Source organism: Ailuropoda melanoleuca, chromosome 1, assembly GCF_002007445.2.
Source record: "Ailuropoda melanoleuca isolate Jingjing chromosome 1, ASM200744v2, whole genome shotgun sequence".
Lineage (NCBI taxonomy): Eukaryota > Metazoa > Chordata > Mammalia > Carnivora > Ursidae > Ailuropoda > Ailuropoda melanoleuca.
The window spans coordinates 132,033,711-132,057,213 of NC_048218.1; the positions used below are offsets into that span (position 1 = coordinate 132,033,711).

The 23,503-nt window shown below is 39.5% G+C and overlaps 1 pseudogene; it reads left to right on the forward strand.

Moving 5' to 3' along the window:
• The first annotated feature begins 15,580 nt into the window (after nt 1–15,580).
• On the forward strand, nt 15,581–16,186 carry LOC100464986 (annotated as a pseudogene).
• Nucleotides 16,187–23,503: the final 7,317 nt, after the last annotated feature.

Genomic DNA, 23,503 nt, shown 5'->3' on the forward strand with positions numbered 1-23,503 from the left:
GGAAAGCGCTTCTGGTGACACACTCTGGTGAGGTGTATATGCCAACTGTGGAAAAATTGCTTGGTGGCCCTCAAATGTCTTTGTGCTGCTGTGTTTGTTACACACGCCCCAGGCCCAGAGAGGCAATTCACGATGTCCGAATGGAGCCCAGGTGTCTGCAATTTCAGCAGGGGGTGGTGAGGGGATCGCTGTGCTGACGCAGGGCGGCCTTGGTTGGGACTGAGAAATGCAGAACTGTAGAATGGAAAGTTTCTAAAAGAGGTTTTATGCTACCTGAGCACACTTTTCCAAGCAAGTGACAGCTTTTTCATGTAATTGCTTTTTCCTCCCTTGGTAACTAAAAGGAAAAAGGGAAACTGTTTAAACAAGAAACTGGGAGGACCACAGAGCAATACTCTATCAACTTCTCACACTTGATCAACAATCAGAATCACCTGGGGATACCTGCAAGCATACGGATTCATAGGCCCTTTTTCTGGAGAGCCTTATTTATGGGGACGTATGTGGTGGTACCCAGGAATCTGCAGATTTTAGAACCACTCCCGGTATTCTGATAACCAACCCAGTTTGCAAACTTGGCCGTGATCTGTTGTATGAAAATGGACTTCAGCAGTTCTCAGCTTCGGTACATGGAATCAACTAGGGGGACTCAGCAAAACACCTCCAGGGGTTCTGAACGTGTAGTTTTGAAGTAGATCCACGACTTTGCATTGTTGCAAGTTCCCAGGTGATGCAGAGGATGTTTTGAAAGTCACTAGTCTAGATTATGCTGTACAAACTGCGGCAGACAACTTTTAGAAAAACGCCCAGCAGCGGCGGCTGCCGTAGCTCTGCCGAAACTCCTACATCTGCCTCCGTTGCCGGAAGAGCAGTAACATGGCGGCCGCTGCTTTTCTGGCCTCCAAACCTCAAGCGGGTGTTTCTGATTCGTGGAACCCAAACTGGAATCTCCTGGTAAAGATTCTTAAAAAAGTAGTTCCCAGGCTTCTGGCTCTTACATCACGTGGGTGCAGCCAGGGTGGGGTGGGGAGGAAGGGGGCTGGTAGAGAGAAACTGTATTACATTGCCAACACAAAAGGTATCACAAACGTGCAGGTAAATTTTAGTAGCTTGTCCCTAATTGTGGAAGTCAGTTACTCCCTAACCATATTCAAAACAGAACACAAAGATGTCCTCGTCTTTCATGTAAGGAGTGTAGTGCTTACTTTCTCGGGGCTGGGAAGGATGCTGGGAGTCCTGCCTGGTCCACGCCCGTTGGGGGAAGGTCATCGATAAGACGTGACCGCCAGCTGACCTGTGACCTGGACGTGGGCGATCAGAGACTCCACACCCCCTCCCCTGTCTTTGGGACATGGGTACTGCTTGCCTTTCCCGCTTCCAGAGGCTTCTCCAAGGACAAAGCCTTGAGGTGGTGATGTGGTGTTGAGAACACCTACGTGGTCCCCGTGACTGATCCCACTTAAGGCCTCTGTATAACTTGAAAGACGTGGCCGGCCGATGCGAGGATTGATTTATCTTACTGATTCCCAAGACAAGCCTCCTGTGTAAGGTTTCTTTGCTTCTTAAAACTGCCGCCTACCAACCTGGATGGCCTGTCTCTTTCTTCACTGTCCCCCTGCCCTCTGGGGACAGGGGCCGTTTCACATCACACCTGGGAAGCTCCCGAGGAACCCACGAACCAACACAGCTCTCAGCGCGCAGCTGTCTGCGGGAACCGCACGGTTTGATGGGAATAACCTGGCTTAATTAAGGCCATTCCCCCCCTTAGGGACAACCAGCATCCGCTGACTGGGGCCCCCACCACAACTCTGAAGGATCGGGTGAGCTTCAGAGCAACCCGTGGGCGGCCAAGGACTTGACTGTGACTGTGTAACAACCCATCTTCCCGATGTCCCCAAACATGTTTTCTTCTCCCCTCTCCCACAGGCGTTGGTACACAAGCACTCCCCCAAATTTCCCGCACTCAAATCTCCACCTCGGAGAACAGTATAGTAGGTGCCAGCTAATAATGTTAACAATAAATAAATTAGATATAAATTATTCAAAAAAGAAAAATTGCTATCTGAAAAACCCTAAAGAAAATGAATAAATGCAAAACACCCATAAAAATTCCATAAGGGGATCAGTAAGAGATCAATACAATAAAATCTGTAGCCCTCTCCATCTTAACAAACAAAAATTTGAAAAAAGGCAGATTCTGAATGGCAATGAAAAGGTTTTAAAAAGTCCTAAAAGGGTGCCTGGGTGGCTCAGTTGATTAAGAGACTGCCCTCGGCTCAGGTCATGATCTCAGGGTCCTGGGATCGAGTTCCACATCAGGCTCCTTGCTCAGCAGGGAGTCTGCTTCTCCCTCTCATGCTCTGTTTCACTCTCTCAAATAAAAAAATATTTAAAAAAGTAAAAAATAAAGTCCTGAAAATAAACCCCAAAAGTAAACACATGATATATAAGAAACAAAATTTTTAAAAAAAGCAATGAGAAGAAATAGAAATGTTTTATCCTATCAATTATCAAAATATTACATAAAAACTAGAGTAATTTTATTTTAATTTTGGATGAGAAATAAAGAGGTTATGCAATGCAAAAGTTTAAAAACAGGGTCATGAATGTATGAGGATTTAGTTTGTAATAAAAATAGCAATTATATAAGTGGTGAAAAAGTGAGCTAGTTGAGAATAGTGTTGAAATGAGTGACTAACCATTTGCAAAACATTGAGTGAGATTTATAAATCATACTGTACACTAAAATAAGGTTAAGGCTTCCCTCTTAAACCTTTGATTCCATCCTTCCTTCCATCTCTGACACCTCATTCCATTCCTTTTCCTCACGTCTTTCTGTATGTTCCACCTCTTCTTTTCTTTTCCATCAACGATTAAGACACAAAGAAATGGAAAAACGTTCCAGGCTCATGGACCGGAAGAACAAATATTTTTAAAGTATCTATGCTACCTAGAACAGTCTATACATTCAATGCAATCCCTATCAAAATACCATCAGTTTTTTTCTCAGAACTGGAACAAATAATTGTATGGAATCAGAAGAGACCCTGAATAGCTAAAGGAATGTTGAAAAAGAAAACCAAAGCTGGTGGCATCACAATTCCAAACTTCAAGCTATATTACAAAACCGTAATCATCAAAACAATATGGTACTGGCACAAAAATAGACACATAGGTCAATGCAACAGAATAGAAAACCCAGAAATGGGCCCTCGACTCTATGGTCAACTAATCTTTGACAAAACAGGAAAGAATATCCAATGGAAAAAGGATAATCTCTTCAACAAGTGGTATTGGGAAAATTGGACAGCCACATTCAGAAGAAAGAAACTGGACCATTTCCTTACATCATACACAAAACAGACTTAAAATGGTTGAAAGACCTAAATGTGAGACAGGAATCCATCAAAATCCTAGAAGAGAACACAGGCAGCAATTCTGTTAGACACAATTCCAAATCAAGGGAAACAAAGGCAAAAATGCACTACTGGGACTTCATCAAGATAAAAAGCATGACAGCGCCCTGCCACTGAGGGCAACTGCCCACAGCAGGTGGTGAGTCCTGGCTGAAGAATGGAGCATTTGGCCTTCCAGAGGGATTGGGTGGAGCAAGATGGTATCCACTACATCTACTCTTTGAGGGCCTTACAACCACTCACTTCTTAAGTGATTTCTCCCCGTCAGGGAAAAGCTTAACCAAGATTCTTGTTATTTGGGTTTCCTGGGGGAAATTAGGACCAAAGTGTTGGTTGAATGAACTGCAGCCCCTGTGGCTCTGCCTGATCTCAAAACTACAACTGGTGATCCTCTTCTCCCTCCTCCAGCACCCAGTTTAGACGCCCTTTCCCTCCACTGACACCTCTGCCAGCCCAGGCAATTTGCCTGGTTGGCTGATTCACCACCGTTCCTGAAGGATTGGCGCCCCTGGTTCCTGTGCCACTCCCAGGCTGAGCTGCTCTACTTCTCTATAAATCATTAAAGCTGGACAAGCATTGCCACAGACATCCCAGAGAATCACGGGAGGGTCACGCATATTCCTCCCCACCCCCCACATTACGTAACAGCTGTCCTGCCTCCTCCTGAAGAGGGGATCCATTACCCCTGCTGGGATAGTAGCTCATTTTTTTCCTGCTGGTGTCTGGCATGAGGATCCCGGAAGACTGGGTGGCAGCGGCACTCTAAGGCCTCATGGTACTTTTACTGGGAACCAGAATCTCTCGACCTGGAGAACCTAAAACTATATGGGTGGAAAACTCAAATTCATTCCAAGTGGGTAATTGTGAGTGATGGCAATCAGAGCCACTCCTACTAAACTCTTTCATTTCAAAGCTCCAAATTCTACCTCCGTGGAACATAGCTCCATACAATAGTTGCTGACTTAGGCTCGATCTGACATGCGGGAAAGTGGCACCTTTCTCACAGTGTATCCTCTCCAAGCTGGAACCTCAACTACTCCTGGAAGAGGCCAATCCATGTCTATCAGGCTGACTTGTTCTGAGTCATGTAGTAATGCGATAGGACCAGCAAATCCCCTGTTCTTGTGCAGGACCAGGACTAGTTAAGGCAAATGAGGACTTAGGGTGCAACATTTAAGGAAACCACTCAACTGGGGTGCCTAGGTGGCTCAGTCAGTTAAACATTTGACTCTTGATTTTGGCTCTGGTCATGATCTCAGGGTTCTGAGATAGGTCAGTGTTGGGCTCCACACTGGGGGTGGAGCCTGCTTAAGATTCTCTCTTTTCCTCTCCCTCTGTTTCACTCTGCATTCTCAGTCTCTCCCTCGAAAGAAAGAAAGAAAGAAAGAGAGAAAGAAAGAGAGAGAGAGAGAGAAAGAAAGAAAGAAAGAAACAAAGAAAGAAAGAAAGAAAAAAGAAGAGAGAAAAAGAAGGAGAAAGAAAGAAAGAAAGAAAGAAACAAACAAACNAAGAAAGAAAGAAAGAAACAAAGAAAGAAAGAAAGAAAAAAGAAGAGAGAAAAAGAAGGAACTGCTCAACCTCAGGGGTGTGGCACTTACCTCGGGCAATATCTCTTTCCTACAAAATGGCTGACTAGGTTCACTGAAGGGAGATCTGCCCATTGAGAGGATTTCTTCTTACCAATTTCTTCTTAGGCCAGAATTTGTCACTTGTAGTACAGAAACATCCATTTCTCATTTGCACCAATCATCCAGGTAACCTATCCATTAATCCTGCTCCTTTTTTCTCCTCTGTGAAAACAATAAAGGGCTTTCCCTGAGGCAGTAGGAGTGAGCTGAGAAAAGGGGTGCCAGACAGCAGTGGCAGATGACTCGATATCCCAGACATGTGCTCATGCAGTTTCTTGTGTTTTCTGGCTCTGCTCATGCTTGTTTCCAGATGTACCAATTCCATCTTACAATGGATTTTTGCTGACCTTTTCCCTGCTTATGACTTGGTGATTACAGCTCACGAGGGAAACTGGCCACATAGGCACTTGACGGTCTAGGATCAGACACTCTCTCTATTGGGCTTGTTATAAAATCCATATTGATAAACTTTCTCCATCCAACTTCATGTTAGATTCTCCCTTGATCTAGCACCCTCAGGCTCCAGTCTTTGACACGTACTCCTGCCTCTTGCCAGTACATATTGTTCCCATCTTGCAGCTCCTTTATTGTATAGTTCTTCTCTTCTCTTAGCAGGCCCTGCATATACCCATTGAGAAATGTTTGGATTCAACCCTTCTTATGGTAGCCTACAGGGGAAGTCGGACTAGGGGCTAAAGAGGGAAAGCACTCTATTGTGATCTTCAAGCAAAGGGAGAGCCAGTGTCTTTTAATAACAGGGAATGGGCCACATCTTCAGGCTCAGTGGTTACACGGGACTCTGGGAATTCAAGAATCACAACAGCATCTACTCTTTTCCTATTAGGGTTCCACCGTGGTATAAAACAATGTTCAGAGCTGAGAATTCAAAATCGTTAAAATTCCCCTACTCTTATAAATAAATTGTAAACCCTAGTCCTCTCCTCTTTCTGCTCTTTAGCTCCAAGAGATTAAGACTTTTATAAGGATGCCAAGGATTCTCTCTGACTCTCACATTTTGCCTCTAATTAGTTATCACCTTGAGCCCATCTTTATCTCTCTTCAATGTTGATCAGCAATAGCCACTCAATTTAAGAATGTATTTTCATCCATTCCTCAAAAATGCCAGAGGCATTCCATAGTCAGCAAATGCTTGTCCATGGTATTCCATCCCAGTTCACCATCAGCAAAATTTTCAGCACTTGTACTATCATAGCATGCCAGGGGCTATCCATACTCCAGCCACTCCCAGAGATGTGGGCCCCATTGCCAGCTGGTCAATGAGAGATCCATCTCCAAAATTCAATTTAGAATCTACTTTGTAGGACCACTTTTGGTACTAGCTGTCTTAGACTGGATTTCCTGAAATGTACTCTGAAATGAGGAATCGTGAGCAGAAAATTGTTTGATCTCAGCCAAAATTGTAAGAGCTATGGAATTGAGATGGCTCTTTAGAATTATCCTAAACTGAAATAGGAGGTTTTTGTTTTCTCACATCAGGAAGTGTTTGGTCATGATCCACCAAGGAGGAGGATATAATTCTTGGTGAGACAGTTCCCAGTGACTGCTGCAATTCCCACTGTGGGGCACAACTGAGAGCTAATAACCACAGATATTTGGAAAATCAAGGGGATAGATGTTTACACCCTGGAGCAGAGATCTGGGTGGAGTATTTTATTTCTCCCCACTGCTGCATTGAAACTATGCCTGTTTTGTTGTCCAAACCAATGAACACTTTTTAGATTTTAAATTAACTTGACTTTATCCCAGCATTAGATTCAGTGGTCATAACCCTCTTCTTAAAACACTCTTTATCTGGCTTCCTTGAGATTATTTCTTTAACACTAGAATCTCCTTGTTTCCCTCTCTGGCTACAGCTCAGTCTCTTTTGCAGGTTCTCTTTTTCTGCCTATCCCTTAGAACTTAGTTTTATTCAGAGTTCTGTCCAAGACCCTTTGCATCTTTAGTTGGCGTCTGTCACACTGGTGATCTGAAAATCAAGACACTGGGGCTATGGATGCTCCTATTCTCAACAGAACACTTCAGTTTTCTTTTTCTGGTAGGCCTTCTTAGCACAATTTCTTGTGCTAATTTTTTTTTAAGATAAGAAAGCAAAATAATTTAGGCAAACATTTTCCATGCTCAATAAACAATGTTCGAATGTGCCAATTGGTTCTAATCAAGATACCCAGTGTGAGCCTGCTTAATACACCATTAGGCAGAAAATAGAAGTATCATCAAAAATACAATCTATTAATTTGCTGATTATGGTTGAACCCCTACCAGTAGGTAGTAACTAATGCCATCACAAACACATATTGACTGAACCATTCAGTTCTTTCTCTTTTCTACTCTATGCTTGGCAGTAATACATCATCTTTCGGTATTCTTGTTATCATTAAGTTTACCAAAAGTATTATGATGAGAAACTTACATAATGACATATATGTATATATATTTTTCCAGATCAAATTTTCATCTCAAGTCTTTTCATTTTTGTAATTATAAAGCAATACAAATGATTAATTTCCTCTAATTTTAATTAATTCCAATTTAATGAACATTGTAGACACACCATATGCCAAGCCCTGTGGTAGGAACTGGGAACAGGAGGATGAAAAATTATGATCACTGCCCTCGAAGAGTTAACATACAACAGAATAAAAGCCATGTAAGTGAATAATTGCACACAGGACAACAGGTGAAGCAAAGTCTATAGCTAAAAATATGATACAGAAATAAGTCAGATAATTAACTGTGTCTGAGAGATCTAGAGGTCTCTTAGAGAAGCTGTGATCTGAACTCTGTTTTATATACATAAGATTCAACAGAGTCCTTCACGATGTGTATTTATATGAGCTGCTGGTGGACTGGAGCACACCGCTGCAAGAAGGACGTGACTTTTGGTTGAGCATTTCTCTTAATAAAGCAAATTTAAGTTCTGGACTATCATTTATATTTTGCTGTTTTAATTTTAAAATTCTTTATAGAGCAGTTTATAACTCAAAATCCAAATAGTAGAATCAATCATATAATAGTATTGATTATCCCATCGACATCATTGCAGATCTCTCATGTACAAGGTGCAAGCTTTTTGCTGGTGGAAGATCCATAGATAAAGAGTGAGTCCTTCTTTAAAGCCCTGATAATCAAGTAAAAAGGCAATATATACACAGGTGGCACACAAAGTGATAACTAATATAACAGTGACACACAACGAACAATAATGCAAGAAATAATTATAATAAACAAAAATATATTGAAAAATACAAGAAAATATGAATGGTATTATTTATATTTTTGTAGTGGTTAATCACTTATTCAGTGTTCCCCTATATTGACTCCACTTAATATACACAAATACTGTCTGAGTTTGATATTAATATTTCTATCTCATCAACAGAGCAAAACAGGCACACAAAAGTAATAAATATATAGAAAATTAATGAAAGAAAAAAATTAGTGCAAGGACTGAAAAGGAAAATAGGCTACAAATGATGAATTGGGTTAAAGTCACTGAGGAAAGGCTGGGAAAGGCACATGGGGCCAATGAATGGAAAAGATTAGAGAAAGGAATATGTAGAGCATATCAGTGAGCAGACCACCTTGGCTAGAACATGCATATGGAAGAACAAATACATACAAACGTGAAATTTACAATAGCAACAATTAGAAAATAAAAACATAATATGTTTAAAATGTTCTGGGATACACACCATGATTTAATATGCAAAAGTTAACAGTGTTAACAGTGTTAACTCTGCTGCAATGAGTCCCAAAGGTACAAGTGATATTTATTTGCTCCTCCTTCTATCACCAGTTTTATGCTTTTCTCACCATTGGCTAGAATTTCAATCTAAGTAGCTTGCTTTACGAGAGTTCGAAGCTCCTGCTTTAATGCTGTCAATTTTGGGTTTATTGCAATTGTCCATTAGACTCATCAGTGGGCATGAAAACACTGAGAGATGCTCTAGGAAACCCCTCGGTGTTCTAGATAGACTCCTGGTCTTCTACAATATGTTGCAGCAACCGTCCTCATGGTATTCAGGATCATGTCCAACAATATAGTAACTCATTTCTTGGCCTGTGTTCTATCAAAAAAAAGGAAAGAAAGAGAGAGAGGGAGGGGGGGAGGAGGAAAGAAGGAAGGAAGGAAGGAAGGAAGGAAGGAAGGAAGGAAGGAAGGAAGTCAGTCAGAACTGGAGATCAGACTTGTGGCCACTAGAGGCAGGATGTGGGGGAGGGGGAATTGGATGAAAGTAGTCAAAAGTACAAACTTCCCGTAATAAAATAAGTAAGTACTAGGGAGTACAACATACAACTATAGTTAACTATAACTGAAAGTTGTATGAGAGTATGCTGAAAATTGAGAGTATGGTGTATCTGAAAGTTGTTAAAAGAGTAAATCCTTGGGATGCCTGGGTGTCTCAGTTGGTTAAGCATCTGCCTTCAGCTTGGGTCAGGATCCCAGGGTCCTGGGATCAAGTCCCGCATCTGGCTCCTTGCTCAATGGGGAGCCTGCTTCTCCCTCTACCTGCTCTGCCTGCTGCTCCTCCTGCTTGTGCTTTCTCTCTCTCACAAATAAATAAATAAAATCTTAAAAAAAAAGAGTAAATCCCAAAAGTTCTCACCACAAGGGAAAAAAAAAAACATTTTTTTTCTTCTTTTTTTTATATCTATATGAGATGATGGATGTTAACTAAACTATTATAGTAATCATTTGATGATATATGTAAGTTAAATCATTATTCTATAACCTGAAACTTGTATGGCACTATATGTCAATTATATCTCAATAAAACTGGGAAATTAACAGAATTATAAACTTTAAACATACTTTTAAATGTAATTATTTAGGAAACAATGTTACTTTATATGAAGTGAATTAACATAATATGATGAATAAGTAGTGAATCTTAAAGATCCAATTTTTCGGAAGTAATTTTGATTTTCAAATTTCAGGCTATACAAATCTCCTCAGGGGCAAGAGAATACCATGCCCTGGTTATCTGCTTTGAAGTATGAGCACTGAGCAGAAAGAGAACAAACTGTTGAGAGCAAAACAAATTATCTCACTAATTTATCACGCCCACGCATCTCTCCCTCTCTGTCTCTGTCTCACACACACACACACATGCTATACGAGTATCAGTACACCTACAGTTATACAGCACAATCTATGTCATCCAATTTTCCACTCATTGACCTTTCATACTCATTTGATCCGTGTTAGTCAGCAGCGAAGACTGGTTCACACTGGCCAGCTAGCTCCTGTGCTGTCTCCCAGTCACTCCATCTGCATGAGCCATTGCACTTCCTTTCAATGTAGTCCTTGCTTCCTTCCCACTGGCCTCTGCATCACTCTGTCATCTGCAGTCTCTTCTGGGCCACCCCACCTTCTGTTAGTCACACTTGCATTGCACGTGACACATTTCCCCATCTATGTCTTATTGCAAATATTTTCTGGTGCTCTTTCACAAGCTCTTTTTGTTGTCCTGGGTTATTCTCACTTCCTTAATTTATCGACTTTCATTATGAGGAATGATCAGGATTGCAACACATTTCTATATTTCTAGCATGGTATTTCTGACATTCACTTTGCTGTACCTATCGCACAAATTCTGAACATATAGGCCTGAAGATTAAGTTAATAAGCTTTTATGATTAAAATGAACTTCTTATTGCTTCTGTACATTTGCACTCCAGGTGTAGTGGTGTGTGTGTGTGTGTGTGTGTGTGTGTGTGGTGGAAACAAAGATTTAATGAAAGGATTGAGATAATTTCTCAGTTAAATAGAGAAGTTAAAACCCTAAAAATCTAAAATACTTAAACTAAATACCAGGATTAGCTCACCTTATCATGAAATGGGGCATTGAAATGCCCGTCCCATTCAAGGTACATAGGTAAATCTGCATTTTGGAAGTGTTTTTCTCCCCCCTAAACTAGTTGTAAGCAACCATTTGATCGATTGGATACATTTTCTAAATCAAAACCACTGACCTAAAAGATCCAGATAGAAAAGCAACCTCTTCGGACAATCAGATAATCTAGCACTGTACTAGGTGCTCTAGGGGACTCAAAGTAATCTGAGATCTCCATGTCGACATATTATCATAAAAAGTAAAAGTAAATATATCACAATAAAACCTCAGATGTCATAAGGTAGTGCAGTTTTCAGACAAATGCTAGAGACAATAAACACTCGCATTTGAAAGTTGAGAGGAGTCAGAAATTATATGAACAATTATTTAGCAGGATATTTAAAAATTTGTTTTGTCTCCACAGGCTTTTCTTATTGGTACAATAACTAAAACTGAAGGATAGAATTGGGCGATGCTCTTAAACAGAGAGATAGCTAAAAAGGAATGGGAGAGGAGGAGCAAAAGTAGGGGAAAGCAAGAAAAAGAAACGAAGTGAAGGGGAGAGAAATGAATATTAAAGCAGGAGAGAGAGAAAGTCACCAGTAAGTGCCATGTGCTGATTTGCACCCATGCCACAGAGCCCAGGATGCCCTCTGGAATGGGAGAGAATGTGAAACTTTGGATGGAGATCGCATTCATGTAAGTGTATTACTTATTTTGGTCCCATTTTTCTTTTCTGTAAAGGGACAGTCTGACCCCAATGACCACCAAAATTCCTTTTTGTTTCAAAATACAAAAATTCATGAAAGGTCACACTCTAGGCCAGGTGGCAGCTGGGTGATGTACAAGCATGTGTTTATATTCCAAACATATTCCGAAAGCACCCTGTAGAGTTTGAAAAAGCTCCTGAATTTGTCCATCAAAAGTTCTTAAATATGAACTATTCTTTGGACTTGGTAAATGTGTCCTTTCCCTCTTTTGTAAGAGACCTTTGTCTGAAAAAGCCATCTGGGAAATATTCACCTCAAGATTCCTTGTAGGGTGGAAACACTGTGGCATGTGATCTGCCTAGAGTTAGTACAAATCTGCCCAATGGTCACTAAGTGCCATCAAAACTCTAAATCACTTTCAGTTTGGAGGAGACATATGTGTTGGGAAGAGTCCCATCCAATTAGTCTGTTTCAGTAGAATTCCAGAGTGAATCAGGGCGTAAGCCAATTCTTAATAAATACACCAGATTTTAGCATCTGGAAAGAAGCTGATCCAAAATAAATTATATGATCCATATAGTATGCAGCTCTGGTGTGGTCATCCGATTCCTGAGCAGTGACCATACTTTGGATGAGTGTGACGAACTTTTAACCCAACAAATGACAATTTAGCAAACAACAGCTGCACAGCCCTTTCACCAGTGGAACTATAAAAACTCAAATAAAATGAATTGTGTTTACAGTTGCATTAGCACTTCAAAATGGCTATTTCTTTTAGTCTTTAGAAAATAAGAAAGCCTGCAACAAACACAGGATTCCGCTCCTCTTTACGAGATACACCGTGCCTTAAAAAGGAGGGTAAGATTGATGTCTCCTCAACTGGAGATCTTCTTTTATCTTTAGCTCTGTTTCAAATCTTTTCTAAGGAAAGGAAGACTCTGTCTTGGACGGTTTTGTTCAACAACTTGGCTTATGCTACGTTTTATGACTAATTAAAATGGGACTGGAAACAGCAGGATGGTGTCACAAATTAAGGCAATCCCATTTGGACCCCCTAGGGCTTGACTCAGCAGGTTGTGCCCTAAGCCTGCAGCCCCAGGCACTTTCAGGTGGCTATTGATTGAATCCACAGATTCAGTTACAGCAAATGACACTATGTGGTCCGTCTCTTAATTACTTAATGCAGTCTCTGTGGGTCATGACAATATGCACATTAAAACAGGTGGTGTAAATTTAGCCGTAATGAGCCTGGTGGAGGCAATTTTTATAAAAGCTGCTGTACCCAAATGGGAAGCATCTCAAATTCAGTTAGGCAAAGTGTTCCAGTGAAAATGAGGCGTTATCCTAAAAGCCATTTGGATGATGTCATCTGTTACGTATAAAATGACCAAATAAAAAAAATTAAATTGATAACTGAACTGTAAATGTCTGTATATTGGGATCTGGATGGCCAGGGTAATATTTTGCCTTGTAGCAAGCTCCTTCTCAAACTAGAATAGGGAAGAATGCTGATGCGTAATTACTAAGCAGAATTCATTTTAAGGATTCTCACCTTGTTCTAAATATGCGTGACGGGGCGCCTGGGTGGCACAGCGGTTAAGCGTCTGCCTTCGGCTCAGGGCGTGATCCCGGTGTTGTGGGATCGAGCCCCACGTCAGGCTCTTCCACGATGAGCCTGCTTCTTCCTCTCCCACTCCCCCTGCTTGTGTCCCCTCTCTCGCTGGCTGTCTCTCTGTCGAATACATAAATAAAATCTTTAAAAAAAATAAATAAATATGCGTGAGGCATTCTAAATGCCAGATATGGGGGGGACAGCAGTTCAAGATGACCACGCAGGAAGACCCTGAACTCACCTCCTCCATGGACACACCAAATCTACAGCTACATATAAAACACTTCTCTCTGAAACAGACCTGAAAACTAGCTAAACAGATCCTCCACTACAGAGGATAAAAGGGCCACATCCAGATGGGGTAGGAGAGGCAGATACATGGTCTTGCCTAAAACCCTTCCCCTGGAGGGATAACCCACAAGCAGGAGGAATCTCACAAATACAGAGAATATCCCCGAGGAGTAAGGGGTTTGAGCCCCATATCAGGCATGCCAACCTCTGGGACCTGCACCAGAGAAAAGCCCCCAAATTATCTGGCTTTACAAACCAACAGGTCTTATGTCCAGGAGACACAAAGGGATGTAGAAAATGAAGACTCTGTTCTTAAAGAATCATGCACAGAATCACTGGCCCCAGGACTCAGTGCAAAAGCAGCAGGTTGAAAGTGCTGAGACCCTGTGTGAAGGGGATTCATTCATACCTTAAAGTGTCTACCAGAGGAACTGGTTTGTTGGATTTTCTTATGAGATGGGGACACTGGTAGGTGCCACTTTTGCACTTTCCCCCTATGTTGCTAGCAGCACTTACCACACTCTTGCACTCCCCTGTTCATCACCACTAAATCAGTCTTAAATATTGACTTTTAAAAGAAATGACTTTTTAAGCTGAAAAGAAAGGGCACTTTCTTAGTAACAAGAAAACACATGGAGGCAAAATCTCACTGGTAAAGGTAACAAGAAAACACATGGAGGCAAAATCTCACTGGTAAAGGTAAACATGTAGTAAAGGTAGTAGATTCATCACTTGCAAAGCTAGCATGAAGGTAAGAGACAATAGTAGTAAAAATAAGTATAATTACAATAATTAGTTAAGGCATACACAAAAGAATGCAAAATGTGGCATCAAAAACATGAAATGTGGGAAAGGGGCAGTAAAAATGTTGAGTTTTAGAGGGTGTTCAAACTTAACTTGCTTTCAACCTAAAATGGACTGTTATACATATGAGCTGATACATGTAAGCCACATTATAACCACAAAGCAAAAACCTATAGTTGGTACACAAGAGATAATGAGAGTGGAATCTAGGCATAACACTAAAGAAATTCATCAACCACAAGGGAAGAGAGCAAGAGAAAAAAAAGGAACAGGGAGAAACCACGAAACAACCATAAAACAATGAACAAAATGGCAATATGTACATAACTATAATTATTTTAAACATCAATGGACTACCCCTTCAACGAAAAGACAGAGAGTGTTTAATGGATTAAAAAAAATACCATCTATAAGCTGCCTGCAAGAGATTCACCTCAGGAGTAAAGATACATATAAACTGAAAGTGAAGATATGGAAAAGATACCCCATACAAATGAAAACTAAAAGGAATCTGGGATGGCAATACTTATATCAGACAAAATAGACTTTAAGACAAAGACCTTAAAAAGAGAAAAAGAAGGAGGGGCGACTGCATTGCTCAGTCGTTAAGCATCCCAGAATTCTGGGATCGAGCCCCACATCAGGTTCCCTGCTCTGCTGGGGGCCTGCTTCTTCCTCTCCCACTCCCCCTGCTTGTGTTGCCTCTCTCACTGGCTGTCTCTCTCTCTATGCCAAATAGATAAATAAAATCTTAAAAAAAAAAGAGAGAGAGAGAGAGAAAGAGAAAGAAGGGAATTACATCATGATAAGGGGGTCAATCCAACAATTGGATATAACATCTGTAAATATTTATGCACCCTATATAGTAACACCTAAAAATATAAAGCCAGTATTAACAGACCTAAATGGAGAAATAGCAATACAATAATAATAGGGGACTTTAATATTCCACTTGCACTAATAGACAGATCATCCAGACAGAAAATCAATAAGGAAACATTGACCTTAAACAACGTGTTAGACCAGATAGACTTAAGAGATATATAAAGAATGTTCCATCCAAAAGCAACCCAGTACACATTCTTCCCAAGTGCACACAGAACATTCTCCAGGATAGATCATATGTTAAGCCACAAAACAAGTTTTCATAAATTTATTGAGAAGAGTGAAATTATTTCAAGCATCTTTTCTGACCACATGGTATAAAGTTAGAAATCAACTACAAGTAAAAACTGGGCTGTGGGGTGGGTGAGCACCAGGCATGATGTCCTCCAGGAGTCTCATGGTTCCCATGACAGTGCTGCTCCTATTGCTTTGTGGGGCTCCCTGGACCAATGGGCACCAGAGTGATGTGCCCATCATCATGGTAAGAACCCAAAAGAGTTGCTGGAATGAGAATAGTCGATAGAACTTTATGCCCCATGGTATCCTACTTGTTAGAATCTTCAACCAGAATGGGAAAGTCTTACTGAATGGAGAGAAGATCTTGAGGTTAATGTTGCAAAAGTATATGTCACAGAGCAGCCAAGGCTGAGTGGATGATTTATCACAATTGCTCTTCCTACTATTTATCATTGTAAAGATGGTGAATTTAGGTGCTATCAGAGCTCACGGAATAAGAAGGACTTCATAAACTTTATAAATGAGCAAGAGTGTAAGAGTATTGAACCCATTTCATCATGGTTTGGTCCAGGTTCTGTTCTGTATGTCAGCACTCTTTCAACTATCTATGTGGATCAGGACTTGCCATAACTATTTTATTGAACACCTTGGATTACCAGCTTGGGAATAATATGCAGTTTTTGCTTTAGCAACTCTGCTTTCAGGACTATCATTGGGAATCTGTATGAAATTTGTAGCAGATTGACTATATTAAAAGCTATACTAATCAAAACAGTATGTCATTGGCATAAAAACAGACACATAGATCAATGGAACACAATAGAGAGCCCAGAAATAGACCCATATGTATATGGTCAATTAGTTTATGAAAAAGGAGGCAAGAATATTCAAGGGGAAGTCTCTTCAATAAAATGTGTTGGAAACACTGGATAGCTACATGCAAAAGAAAAACTGGATTACTATCTTACACCATATACAAAAATGAACTCAAAATAGGTTGAAAACTTGAATGTAATACCTGAAACCATAAAATTCCTGGAAGAAAACATAGGCGGTAAGCAACTTGACATTGCTTTTGGAGGTGTGGTTTTGGATCTGACTCAAAACATAGTGGCTACAGAAGCAAAAGTTAGCAAATGAGATTACATCAAACTAAAAAGCTTCTGCACAGCGAAAAAAAATCAACAAAATAAAGACTACCTACTGAATGGGAGAAGATATACCAAATCATATGTCCAATAAGGGGTTAGTAGCTAAGATAAATAAAAACTCATATAGCTGAATAACAAAAATGGGCTATTATAAAAAAGCCCAGAAATAGAAGTGTTGGACAGAATGTGGAGAAAAGGGAATACTTGTGCACTGTTTTGGGAATGTAAATTTGGGAAGGTAAAGCCACTGTGGAAAACAGTGTGAAGCCTCCTTTAAAAACTAAAAATGGAACTTTCATATGATCCAGGAACTTTTTTTTCTGGGCATTTATCCAAAGAAAATGAAAACACCAATTTGAAAAGATACATACACCTCTATGTTCAACGTATCATCATTCATAACAGCAAAGATATGGAAACAACTTAAGTGTCCATCAATGTATGACTGGATGAAGAAAATGTGGTATATATACAATGGAATACGACTCAACTATAAAAAAGAATGAAATTTGCCAGTTGTGACAACACAGATGGACCATGAAATAAGTCAGGCAAAGGCAAGTACCATATGATTTCACTTACGTGTGGAATCTGAAAGACAAAACAAATGAACAAACAAAACAAAACAGATGTGGGGAACAAATTGGTGGTTGCCAGAAGGAAGGGAGAGTGGGGGAGATGAAATTAGAGAAAATGGTCAAGAGGTACAAACTTCTAGCCATGAAATAAATAATCATGAGGATATAATGTACAATATGGTGACTATGGTCAATAATATTATATTGCTTAATATATAACTTTATATGGTAGCAGGGGAAAACTGAACTTATCGTGGTGCTCAATCACAATATACACAAATATCAAATCATTACATTGTACAGCTGGCCCTAATATAGTATTGTATGTCTATTATACCTCAAACAACCAAACAAATAAATGCTAGATGTGGACACTGAGTAATCCACAAGGCAGGAAATCAGTTTAATTACATCATCTGTCTATTTACTTCGAGTTTCAATAATTTATTTTTCTATGAAATAAATTTTATCATTTTTTACTCATTCTGGTTGGGACTGATTGGCTCTTTGGTCCAAAAACATTACAAGGAAGAAATCAACAATGAAGATTTGGAAGGAATTCCTGTGCATCCAATGGGGAAGAAAGGTCTTAAGTTCTAAAGTTTTTCTAGATTATTAAAAATTCCATGAGTAAATGAAAGTTATATGTATTTTCTTGTTGATTCATCATTTTACCCTAGTTGACATATGTGTCTTTCCATTAGGTCCTTAGCCTATCAATGTGCCTTGTGTTTTTTGAATGACAGACTCAGAACACAGAATCAAAATGCTGTGCTACATGGCATTCAATATCCGATCAATTCCTAATTTTTATGTTAAAAAGAAGCACTACTTTAACTACAAAAAACAGATCCAGATTGTTCTATCAAAAGTTAATTATTTCAAGAATATGTTATAATTGCTTTTATAGTCTAGGACTTAGAGAGTATAATATATTCTATTATACTTATATTTCACATTGATTTTGTGATATGTGAGGGAAGTAAAAGGAAGAGATGTGCCCAGCAGAACAGCAAAGTAATTACTCTTACTAACCCAGTTTGTTAGTAAGAATGAAGAAAAATATTTCAGGAAGTCGTTTTTGATCAGGAATTTATCCACAATAAAGATATAGCCAGCATGAATTTTCAGTCAATACTGAGTCAAAGACAAATTTTGAAATGTCTAGTTCATTGCTAAACTCCAACAGCTATGCTTCCCCCCCCACACACTTATTCATCAGTCTCATGAACTCTGAGATTATGAGACTATAGCATTTCTTTAAAAATAAAGGAACTTGAACAATTCTCCTGTGGCATATGCAAACCACAGCTCCTGGGCCAGTTGAACTATGCTGTCAAGTGGCTTCATGTTCAATAGCAGTGATGGACAAGTTCCTCTTCGCTGACCCCGTTGCCATCTGTCATCCTGGATTCCACCTACAGTGCATTGTATGAGCTACACTGAATGGGTTTCACCCTGGTCAAGGTCACTGCCCAGCCAATCAGAACTGATGGGGTCACTGCAAATATCCAAATTACTTCCAAATGGAGGTGCTGACAGACACTGTTAATGAGGACTGTTTTGTCAGACTTGTTGATGACCTTTGACAACATTGCTCTTCCAGACTGTCGAGATTAGTCTAGTTTTTCCCCCTCTGACATTTAGGTGGTATCTGATACTTAAATGCACAGTCGAAGGTAATCTGAATACAGTGTCCAAAGATGAATTTGCAGGAGTGACAAAATTGATAGCATCATTATCCATCCATTAGTTAAGAAAATATTTTAGTTCCTTATCTCAAGAAAGATCTAAGCCTGCACCTCTGTGTAACTGTTATTGGAGAAGCAGATGTTAAATACACAAATCTATATATTTGTAAGTATAGCTCAATGATGGCAGCAAAGCAACAATCCTACTTCTAAACAATAGCAGGAACCTACTTTTCCACTTGTGTCCTGTGATGGCCAATGAGGTGCAGAATATGGAAGAGAATAGATCTCAAAGCTATACTTTATCATTCTAAAATAATGACATCTGCATGTGCTGGTGTAACAAAATTATTAGGAAGAGTATCAAATAGACTCCAGATCGTAGCCCGGCCCATAACATTATAGAACATTTCGTAACATTTCCAGCTATCCTCTGTGATAAATCAGTCACATCACAACATTCTCAAGAAGCCATTTAAAATAATGAGGCATTAGAACGTTTGTAAATGTGTGTGTGTGTGTGTGTGTGTGCACCTACATATAGGTAGACCATTGACAACTCTACAGTTCAATAAAACATCTAACTTAGGGTGCCTGAGTGGCTCAGTCGGTTAAGCATCTGCCCTCAGCTTGGGTCCTAATCCTAGGGCCATGGGATTGAGTCCCATGTTGGGCTCCTTGCTCCACTGGGAACCTGCTTCTCCCTCTGCCTCTGTCTCTCATAAATAAATAAAAATCTTAAAAATAAACCCATCCAGCTTAGAAAATATTAATATATAATTTTGTACTTTAATTTTAAAGTTATTTTACCCAGAAGCCTTCTATGTATATTCCATACACAGTATATCTGTGACTTACAGTTAGATACCACTTTTTTTTCAAGATTTCTTCTTCATAGTCACTGATCCTTTGTTTTGGTTGTCTATAAACTTAAATTACCTGAAGTGAAATCCTTATACAACTCTATTTTCTTAACTCCCAGAGCAAGTTCCATGGCCTCTCTGTTCTCTGCCTCCTCAAGCAGATTAAACTTTGTTAATAAACAGATCCTCACCACCTGTTGCCTCTCTCAGGATGCTGTTGCTCACCTTTCTTCCAACTGAAATCTGGAAGGCTGCAAGGCTGCTTCACGACTGTTTCACAACTTTAGATGAAATCACTTTAGCCTTAGAAATTTCTTTAGAATAACCAGAATTTAAGAAATACTGTCTGTGCTTCTTAAAAATCCCAGGTGATCATAGTTGCTTCTAATTGTTTGCAAAGAAAAGGAACACAGGTTTCTCTGTGAAGAATGGGAAGAAAAGGAGAAATAAATTGTTTTCTCCCTCCAAACTCTACCTTCACCCTTTCAACCAACAATTATAAAAAATAGAGCCTTACCACTCAAAATATGGCCTGCAGACCAGCAGCATGGGCATTTTCTAGAAGTTTGTTAGAAATACAGAATCTCCAGATCCATCCTAGACCTACTGAATGAAAATCTAGCTTTTAACAAGGTTCAGAGGTGATTTATATACACATTAAATTTTAAGAAGCACTGGGATAGAGGAGATAGAGTGATGGGGGGAGATGGGGAAAGGAAGGTCACTTGGGAGGAGGGTAAGACGATGTTGGGTTAGGTCAGGGGTACATCCATCAATGGTCAGACCACAGTATGCTGGCTTCTCTACAAAAGAGAGGCAAAACACAGGACACACTTGAGCTTTTTAATGACTTTTTGGGATCATTTTTCTATCCCCTATACCTGCGGTTGTTTGTCTTACTCCAAACACCTGTTTAAAAACCAAAAACAATGATACTGACAAAGAAATTCTCAGCTACTGCTGAGAAAATTGGAGAAAGTTGTCATTGTGACCCTGAGGGTAACGCTCTTCATGTTTTCACCAAGCAGAAAATGTGGATTAAGGAAAAGCATATTCTTGCTTCATTTTGGCCCCATTTTGCACCAAGCCCCTGTGTAGCTGAGCAAAGCCAAATGAGACTGACCAGAAAAATCTGGTCTAGTTAGTGCAATTGAACAGCATCCAGGCAATAAATTGGAATCCCAGGAACTCAAGCTCTTACTTATTTTATGCTGGCAGCCAAAAAGAATAATTTTGGGGGGTTTGTGTTCACTTTTCTACACTATATAACCATAACTCCACGTCACTTATGTATATAGAAAAAATGCCACATTGAGAATTAGAAGTGGCTGCATTACAAAATGTGTTGACTTCTTTCTGGGTCTTGGTTTTATAATCTGTATAATGGTTGTATGTAACAGCTTTCGGGACCACGCTGGTTTTCTTACCTGTCCTCACACTTTTCACCCCAGAGTATTCTGATTTGTAAGAGCTTTTCAACTAAAAACACGTTGTTCTTTAGCTCTGGCTGTGTCAGTGTATGCTGACAATGTGTGCTCCTTGCCCTAGATTTTTTGGATTCTTAAGCCCTACATTTGCTAAATATGTCAGAAAGATTTTCCCAACTAAATTGCGCATATTGTGAATAATTCTACACATGGGTGGTATTTTAACCTAATCTTAATCATTGATTTTTCTTGTGATAAAAGTGATGTTCTGAGATATTATAATTGTTGTTGGCACAACTGGAAGTTATTAGAAATTCTGATGTGATGAAATCATATTATCTGCAGAGACAAATGTCTAATAAAAGGAAGACAAAGCAAGAAGTTCCCATTCATAGAAATTACTCTAATATTTCCTACCAAAACTTATCACCAACATTAAAAATCACTTGGGTCTCATCGGGCACCTGTGGATAACTAATTACAATGTAATAGGGCATCATAGTTTAGAATATTCTACTTACTAACTCTTAATAATGTTAAATTTCTTTCTTTAAGATGTTATTTATTTGAGAGAGAGAGAGAGAGAGGGCATCAGCAGGGGGAGAGCCAGAGGGAAAAGCAGACTCCCCACTGAGAAGGGAGCCCAATGTGGGGCTCGATCCCAGGACCCTGAGATGATTTCCTGAGCCAACGGCAGATGCTTAACTGACTGAGCCCCACCAGGCTACCTCTAATGTTAAATTTCTTCATATTATTCTGCCTTGGTGTCATCCTCTGTAAAAAGATAAATAATAAGAGTATGTAGTTCCCAGGTTTGAAAATGAGAATTAAACAAGATAGTGTGCATATGTAACAATGCCTGGCAATTAGAAAAATCCTATTAATATTAACTCTATGGTCATTATTATCATTATGACTTCTACCAAAACCTAAAGCACAAAGTTGGCAATATTCCAATCCATTCAATCATTATTTAACTAACCCTAATGTAAATATCAAGGGCCTTCTATGTTTTGACACAAATGTGTAACAAAAACTGAGTTCTCAGTGTGCCCACTGAGTTACTGACAACATATAAGTGCTTATTATTCTTCCTCCACTTTAACCTTATTGATTCCTAATGGTATCTTCTCATTTGGATTTCCTTAGAGAAGCAGCCGGGGCATTCATCCATCAATCAGAGTAAATGTTTGCCTCTCATTTCTCCCTTCTGAAATATATCCTTCTCAAAAACAAAGAGCAGGTCACATTTGTCTCATTAATTACTCTATTCGCTTGTGCATACATTTAACTTTTTCTCTGCATTTCATAACGTCCACTCTCGGAATCAACCAGTGGATTCTCTTTCATGTATTTATTATGTTTGCCACCTATAAACCTACAGCAATGTCCTTCTTCCTCCTCATTCATCTCTATGGATTCAGCACTGTACAGTCCATTCCAAGACCCTCTGGAGTGTGAAACCTTCCCCGATTACTACCATGATGTCTTCATTCTCTCAACTCCTACTCCCTGGAAGGTATAGGGCAAAAGTAAGTGTGGTTTTCAACCCTAGTCCACCAACTTGTGAGCTGTGGAACCCCAGAGCTCATTTTTCCATCTATAAAATTCATATAATAATGCCTACCAAATAAGTACCGTTGTGGGAATCAGATGAGCCGCTGAATCAATAGGACTCAAACGGTGAACAGGACACTGATAGAGCAAAGCAGATCTTTTTTTTTTTTTAAGACTCTGTTAAACTTTTTGTTTGTTTGTTTGTTTGTTTGTTTATTTATTTTTAGTTTTTGATGTAGTGTTCCATGATTGATTGTTTGCGTATAACACCCAGTGCTCCATGAAATACATGCCCTCCCTAATACCCATCACTGGCCTATCCCAATCCCCCATTCCCTTCCCCTCTGAAGCCCTCAGTTTGCTTCCCAGAGTCCATAGTCTCTTGTGGTTCATTCCTCTTTCTGTTTACCCACCCTCTCATTCTTCCCTTCCTTCTTCTACCGATCTCCCGCAAAGCAGATCTTTTAATCAGGTTCTCTTGTTGCCGTTGTAATATAAATCATCTGACAGTTGTTTAAGCGTCATCTTTTATTAACAAATATTCTATATTTAGCTTTGCTTTCTCTTGGAGAACTGCAATGGTCTTATTCATTTCTTATACGGAAGTACATGGTAGATTTTTAATTGTTTGTTCATGGTAAGTTTTAGTGAGTGCTCTAATTACCGTACTGGAAAGTCTATGGACTTTCAAACCAACAACTGTTCATGTTCTGAAATCTATATTACAGTACATAGTATTACTGATTCCTTATTCATTAGATTAGAGTCTAAAAGGATTCACTATATACTATTAAA